Below are 8261 nucleotides of genomic sequence, written 5' to 3'. Positions count from 1 at the left end.
AAATGAGAAATCGCTGCTCAACTTTTAACACTTATAACTCCCTAACAGAAATAAATTATGTTTCCAAAATTGTGCTGATGTAAAGCAGACATGTGGGCAATGTTGGTTATTAACTATATTATGAGATATAACTCTCTAATTTAAGGGCATAAAAACTAAAAGTTTGAAAATTGCTAAATTTTCATAATTTTCGAAAAATTTTTGTTTTTTTCACAAATAAATGCAAGTCATATCGAAGAAGTTTTACCACTGTCATGAAGTACAATATGTCACGAGAAAACAGTGTCAGAATCACCAGGATCCGTTGAAGCGTTTTAGAGTTATGACCTCATAAAGTGACAGTGGTCAGAATTCTAAAAATTGGCCGTGTCACTTAGGTGAAAACAGGCTTTGGGGTGAAGGGGTTAAAGTTGCCTCTGGGCCCATATGTGAATTTGGAATCTCTCTTATTACAGTCCCCAAGTTGTGTTGATGTCATCAGAGCTTAATCTGAAATGCAGGTGGTTGGATGAATGATGATTACTCTGAGGATTTAAAGAGTGCTTTTAAGATAGTATCAAGACCAACTTCAGCTGTAGGATTTTAAGCAACACTGAAGGAGGAGGAGGTTGTTTTTCTTGTAGATTCACCTTCCTTCTTTGATGGAGTGTCACTTAATCTTAGAAGTATGGGCTATTCTGATGTTATCACACTACCATTCAAAGGAAGATTGCATTTAATTGGTTGTCCATCTAGATATATATGTTGTTGTATTTTTTTAGACACCAACTGCATCTTCCTTTCTTACAAACACAACCTCTGCAACTCAGGAACTCAACATCAGTTGCGCACCACATACACAGAAAAGCTCCATGCTATCTTCCTCTGTGACTCTTTGATGCAAATTAGAAATGGTATTTTTTTGGCCTTCTAAGGGGCTAAAGACAGAGTCTTTTGGAGTGGGCCCTACTGATGAACTAGCCTCCTTTGTGACAAGGGTCCATGACACATTGGTTAGCCTTTGTGGACAATAAAGGTGTCTTGTGTGCTGAGTAGACATGGGAGAAGTGTATGCAAAGTTTGCACAAGAGAAAAAGATTTTCAAGACATTCACAGCCTTTTTTGCACATTGTTTGAATCTGTGATATTTATCTTCTTGGTGGGGATGTTGGAAAGTTCAAAGTTGTCATCAATACCACCATTGTCCCTATCTTGTCAATAGGAAATCTGTTGTTTCCCAGGGTCATGGTTAACTACATTTATTGTCATTCGTTTAACAGTGTTTGTAACACCAGAAACATTTTTTTAGGATATGACATTTGGATATTCTTGGTAAGATGTATGAGTGAAGATGAAGAACCTTGTGGAACGGGTGTGTTGATAGTTACAGCCGTTGCACTCTGCTTGAAAATTAGTTTTAAACGAGCATCCATAATTTTGTTTAGTTTTCCTCCAACACTGATCAGCTGCTTTCTAGAAGTAAGCATCTCACCAGCATCTTGCACTTTACCTTTTATACGGACACCTGGGTCATTGGCAACCTATTTCTCAAGGGCATGTTTTATGCCAGGCTTCAGACGCGCATCTGTTACACCGGTCTTCTGACAGGCATCAAACACATTCTGTTAATTGTGGGTAGGTAAATGACTAATCATTGTAGGCTGGATCCTGGATTTCATACCTCCCAAAGCTCCCTCTGTTAATAATCCTGCACGTTCCTATTCCTGCCATCACCATGCCCCTTTTTCTGATCACTTCATCCAATGACTCATCCGCCATATTTCTTCAAAAACCCTGCACCTTCCCAGCAGCAACTGTGTTGAAAACCACATTATTGTTTTCAAGGGTGTTTATGATGCCTGTACCAAAAAAAGTTTACACACTATATTGATGTCCCCCCCCCTTGGTGAAATGTTTGTCAGCCCATACACTTAGTGTATGAGCATTACAAGTAGTGTTGAGCGATACCTTCCGATAACGGAAAGTATCGGTATCGGAAAGTATCGGCCGATACCGTCAAAGTATCGGATCTCGCCGATTCCGATACCCGATCCCAATGCAAGTCAATGGGACGAAAATATCGGAATTAAAATAAACCCTTTCTTTCCTTGTAGGTTCATTCTACATGAAGGAAAACAACTAAGAATAATGTAGGATGTATTGGGGCATAGAGGTTTAGCCCAATCAAATAGAATAGCATGAATTTTAATTTTTTTTAAAGACGTTCGGAGTTACAAAGATATTGACTATGTTAAGATTTTTTTTATTTTGTCAGATATTGATGTTTCACTACTTCCACGCCCTTCACCCTCTTTTTTACTTCTCCCACACTTTCTTCTTCATCATCATCAGCATCTTTGACATCAATTTCTTCTTCACCTTATTCATCTTCTTCTTCTTCTACCTATAATTTTTTTTTTACATTGTTCATATTCTTTTTATTTAACTATTGTTCTTCTTCATATTCAACTTCTTCATCATATTCTTATTTGTGACAGGCATTCCCGTAGTTGTTATCTATAAAAGTTTGAAGATTACACCTTCCGTTCTGCCTGTCACAAAAGAGTTACATTTGTCCGCGTTCAGTTTGGCCTGCAGCATCAGGCTTTATCCAGGGGCACCACGAGGAGGAACGGACTCACCCACATACACTGCTTAGTCTTCTTCTGCTTATAATTTAGATAATATCTTTTGCTCTGATATTTAGTGTTATGCTTAATGTTCTTCTGCTCTTTGTTCTGCAGCCTCTTGTTCTTCTGCTTCTCGGTCTCCCATGTCGTTGTCGTCTCCAGGGTCGTCGTCTCCAGGGTCATCGTCTCCGGGGTCGTCGTCGTCGGGGTGGTCTTCAGGGTCATCGTCTCCAGGGTCGTCGTCATCTCAGCGGTTGTCCTCTCTGGTGTCGTCGTCATCTTAGGGGTGGTCTTCCGGGTCGTCGTCTTTAGGGTCTTGAACTTGGAAATGTAGCAGAAGGTACAAGAAGGCTGAGAAAATGCCGAGAAACAGCTGATGGAACTGGAACTCGGATGGCTACCCGAAGGTCCAAGAGCCAATGGAACTACCGAGGACCAGCTGACGTTACTGGAACCCGGTTACTAAGCAGGAGGTACCCGTGCCTGAAAGCACTACCAAGGACCACCTGACGTTGGTGGAACTCGGATACCCAGAGGGAGGCACCTAAGCCAAAGGCTCTGCCCGGAACCAGCTGACGGTACTGGAACCAGGATGGGGAGCAGAAGGTACAAGAGCAAAAGACACTGCCGAGAACCAGCTGACGGTACTGGAACCCGGATGGGTAGCCGAAGGTCCAAGAGCCAATGGAACTACCGAGGACCAGCTGACGTTACTGGAACCCGGTTACTAAGCAGGAGGTACCCGTGCCTGAAAGCACTACCAAGGACCACCTGACGTTGGTGGAACTCGGATACCCAGAGGGAGGCACCTAAGCCAAAGGCTCTGCCCGGAACCAGCTGACGGTACTGGAACCAGGATGGGGAGCAGAAGGTACAAGAGCAAAAGACACTGCCGAGAACCAGCTGACGGTACTGGAACCCGGATGGGTAGCCGAAGGTCCAAGAGCCAATGGAACAACCGAGGACCAGCTGACGTTACTGGAACCCGGTTACTAAGCAGGAGGTACCCGTGCCTGAAAGCACTACCAAGACCACCTGACGTTGGTGGAACTCGGATACCCAGAGGGAGGCACCTAAGCCAAAGGCTCTGCCCGGAACCAGCTGACGGTACTGGAACCAGGATGGGGAGCAGAAGGTACAAGAGCAAAAGACACTGCCGAGAACCAGCTGACGGTACTGGAACCCGGATGGGTAGCCGAAGGTCCAAGAGCCAATGGAACTACCGAGGACCAGCTGATGTTACTGGAACCCGGTTACTAAGCAGGAGGTACCCATGCCTGAAAGCACTACCAAGGACCACCTGACGTTGGTGGAACTCGGATACCCAGAAGGAGGCACCTAAGCCAAAGGCTCTGCCCGGAACCAGCTGACGGTGCTGGAACCAGGATGGGACCTATTCAAGCTTGTCTTCCTAGAGCCCCAACTAGCGGTGTTGGAGCAAAGGGTCAGCAGGGGGAGCAGAGTGTAGGCCGAAGCCTGCACTGGAGGCATTTGTAGGTCTGTTGTGTCTGCGTGGCGTTTGCAGGACACGATGCCGGCTACACAGCAGGGGAACAGCTGGCGGTGCTGAACCCCACTGACACATTGGCGAGGTGTTTGGCTCTGTGCAGCTAGCAGTACCGGGCACCAACAGGCGGTGTTAGAGCCCAGGGTCAGCAGGAGGAGAGGGAGCAGAGTGCAGGCCGAAGCCTGCACTGGCGGCAGCTTTGTGTCTGTGTGGCTGTTGCAGGACACGTTGCCGGCTACACAGCAGGGGAACAGCTGGCGGTGCTGAACCCCACTGACACATTGGCGGGTGTTTTTCTCTGTGCAGCCAGCACTTCGGGGCAACAACTGGTGGTGTTAGAGCCCAGGCTCTGCAGGGGGAGCAGAGTGTAGGCCGAAGCCTAATTGAACCAATTTTAAAGGTAACCTTTAACCCCCCCTCAGGTGTTACAAACTAGAAGAGCCACGCCTTATGCAGAAGTAGTGCTGCACAAGTCAAAGGTTGCTCTTTTAATTTTGTTCCTTGCACAAGCTGAATGAAACACGTACAACATTTTGGCACTTATACAGTCAATCTGTCTTGGAGGTGGGAGTTCCCTTCGTAATGAGACGCAGCACAGCTGGCAAAAATACCACCTTGGTGCTTGGCGCGGCCTCCTGAGCATCACATTTTGATGTACAGGAGTCTGCGTTGTTGCGTTATCCCTTGGCCATGCGCTGCCCGTCTTCTGACATCATTTCATGTCGGCTGGTGCGGTTCGCGATGCCCATGAATCCCAGCCCCGCAGTGTCTTTACAGTGTTTCACACTGCGGGGCTGGGATTCATGGCCTGGCGCAGTACATATGTTCGCCTCTCGCTCGGGTCCTTACACCTGCTACAGACTGTGCGGCGTCAGCTGATCCCTTATCGCATGCCACGGCCATGAAGCCGCACAGTCTGAAGAAGGCGGAAGGAGCTGAGTGACAGCCTGGTGAAGATATGCACTGCTCATGCCCGTCAATCACACCCTCGCAGTCAAAATAAATAAGACACCGAGGGGCGTTGTGTCGGGCAGGGCGGCCGCAGAGGCGCATCCAGCCAACCAAGGATGCCAGAAGACGGGCAGCGCTACCAAGGGGGTTGCAGCGTGTCATTACAAAGGAAAGTCACACCTCAGGGACGTTTTAATGGTATCAGGGGACACATTGTAGACGTGTTCCGTTCCACGTGTGCAAGGAGAATAAGTTTATGAGCCACCTTGCACACATGCAGCATTACTGCTGTACAAGGTGGCTGTAAAACATACAAACACCTGGGGGAGGGGCGACAGGTTCCCTTCAATTTCAGTTCTTGTGTCTGCGTGGCTTTTGCAGGACACGATGCCGGCTACACAGCAGGGGAACAGCTGGCGGTGCTGAACCCCACTGACACATTGGCTGGTGTTTTTCTCTGTGCAGCTAGCAGTACCGGGCACCAACTGGCGGTGTTAGAGCCCAGGGTCAGCAGGAGGAGAGGGAGCAGAGTGTAGGCCGAAGCCTGCACTGGCGGCAGCTTTGTGACTGCTTGGCTGTTGCAGGACACGTTGCCGGCTACACAGCAGGGGAACAGCTGGCGGTGCTGAACCCCACTGACACATTGGCGGGTGTTTTTCTCTGTGCAGCCAGCACTTCGGGGCACCAACTGGCGGTGTTAGAGCCCAGGCTCTGCAGGGGGAGCAGAGTGTAGGCCGAAGCCTAATTGAACCAATTTTAAAGGTAACCTTTAACCCCCCCTCAGGGGTCACAAACTAGAAGAGCCACACCTTGGCCAGCAGTAATGCTGCACAAGTCAAAGGTTGCTCTTTTAAATTTTGTTCCTTGCACACGCTGAATGAAACCCGTATGACATTTAGCCCCTTATACAGTCAAGACTGTCTTGGAGGCGGGAGTTTCCTTCATAATGCGGCGCAGCACAGTTGTCAAGAATCCCACCTTGGTGTTGGGCGCGGCCTCCTGAGCGTCGGTATTTGCTGCACAGGAGTCTGCGCTGTCGTGTTATCCCTTGGCCATGCGCTGCCCGTCTTCTGACATCATTTCATGTCGGCTGGTGCAGTTCGCGATGCCCATGAATCCCAGCCCCGCAGTGTCTTTACAGTGTTTCATACTGCGGGGCTGGGATTCATGGCCTGGCGCAGTACATATGTTCGCCTCTCGCTCGGGTCCTTACACCTGCTACAAACTGTGCGGCGTCAGCTGATCCCTTATCGCATGCCACGGCCATGAAGCCGCACAGTCTGAAGAAGGCGGAAGGAGCTGAGTGACAGCCTGGCGAAGATATGCACTGCTCATGCCCGTCAATCACACCCTCGCAGTCAAAATAAATAAGACACCGAGGGGCGTTGTGTCGGGCAGGGTGGCCGCAGAGGCGCATCCAGCCAAACAATGATGTCAGAAGAAGGGCTGTGCTGTTATGATCCTAGTGGCAAGGATCGCAGGTCGGACTAGCTAAGTAACTGAACAGACTACTAGCTCTGGGGAAGTGGTAACTAGATTGACCGCAACCAGATCCTATCCGCAAACAACTATAGGCAGCCGTGGAACGTTACCTAAAAAATCCTAGATGTCTCGTCACGGCCTGAGAAACTGACTATTCCTGGAGGGAAAGTAAGTCCTCACTTGCCTCAGTGGAAGACCCCAAAGATATAGAATAGCCCCCCACAAATATTAACGGTGAGTTAAGGGGAAAGCACAAACGCAGAGATGAAATCAGATTTAGCAAATGAGGCCCGCTAATACTAGATAGCAGAAAATAGGAAGGAAACTGTGCGGTCAATAAAAAACCCTATTCAAAATATCCACGCAGAGATTGCTCGAGCCCCCGCACCAACTAACGGTGCGGGGGAAGCAACTCCGTACCCCAGAGCTTACCAGCAAAAAGAAATCACATGTTAGCAAGCTGGACTAGACTCATCATACACAGAAATCATATTGCAGGCAGATGAGCAAAAAATATTCAAACAGAACTTAGCTTATCCTGATGAGGCAGAAAACGAGATAATCAGGAGTAATCAGAATAGCACTGAATACATTGACAGCCGGCAACAAGTGGAAGTGAAGCAGGGCTAAATAGGAGTCTCCCTGGTGAATAACGAGGCAGCTGATCCAGCAGACCCGCAGGATAATAAACCAAACCACCAGGGGGAGCCAAAAAACCAAAGTCACACAATACCATCTGTGACCACAAGAGGGAGCCTGAAAACGGAGTTCACAACAGTACCCCCCCCCTTGAGGAGGGGTCACCGAACCCTCATCAAAACCCCCAGGGCGATCAGGGTGAGCCACATGGAAGGCACAAACCAAATCGGCCGCATGAACATCAGAGGCGACAACCCAGGAATTATCCTCCTGACCATAGCCTTTCCACTTAACCAAACACTGAAGCCTCCGTCTAGAAATACGAGAATCCAAGATCTTCTCCACCACATATTCCAATTCTCCCTCAACCAGCACAGGGGCAGGAGGCTCAACCGAAGGAACCACAGGCACCACATACCTCCGCAACAACGACCGATGGAACACATTATGAATAGCAAACGATGCCGGGAGGTCCAAACGAAATGACACAGGGTTAAGGACTTACAAAATCTTATAAGGACCGATAAACCGAGGCTTAAACTTAGGAGAGGAGACCTTCATAGGAACAAAGCGAGAAGACAACCACACCAAATCCCCAACGCGAAGTCGGGGACCCACACAGCGACGGCGGTTGGCAAAGCGCTGAGCCTTCTCTTGTGACAGCTTCAAGTTGTCCATCACATGATTCCAAATCTGATGCAACTTATCCACCACAACATCCACTCCAGGACAGTCAGAAGACTCCACCTGACCCGAGGAAAAACGAGGATGAAACCCTGAATTACAAAAAAAAGACTGCACAAAGGAACACACATCCCGCGACAAGGAAGGCCACCAGAAGGACCTAGCCACCAAATCTCTGGTACCAAAAATCCCAGGATGGCCTGCCAACACTGAAGAATGAACCTTGGAAATAACTCTGCTGGTCCATCTATCCGGGACAAACAGTCTCTCCGGTGGACAATGGTCAGGTCTATCCGCCTGAAACTCCTGCAGCACTCGTCGCAAATCTGGGGAGATGGCAGACAAAATCACCCCTTCTCTTAGGATACCAGCTGGCTCTGAATCACCAG

General features: G+C 48.5%; 1 pseudogene; it reads right to left on the bottom strand.

The window, feature by feature from the left end:
* Positions 1 to 477: 477 nt before the first annotated feature.
* Positions 478 to 1758, bottom strand: LOC143803925 (polymerase delta-interacting protein 3 pseudogene; annotated as a pseudogene).
* Between the last annotated feature and the right edge of the window lie 6503 nt (positions 1759 to 8261).

The sequence above is a fragment of the Ranitomeya variabilis genome, chromosome 2 (assembly GCF_051348905.1).
Source record: "Ranitomeya variabilis isolate aRanVar5 chromosome 2, aRanVar5.hap1, whole genome shotgun sequence".
In the NCBI taxonomy this organism is placed as follows: domain Eukaryota; kingdom Metazoa; phylum Chordata; class Amphibia; order Anura; family Dendrobatidae; genus Ranitomeya; species Ranitomeya variabilis.
The sequence above is the reverse complement of the archived record's forward strand: the minus strand, read 5'-3'. Positions and strand labels throughout refer to the sequence as shown.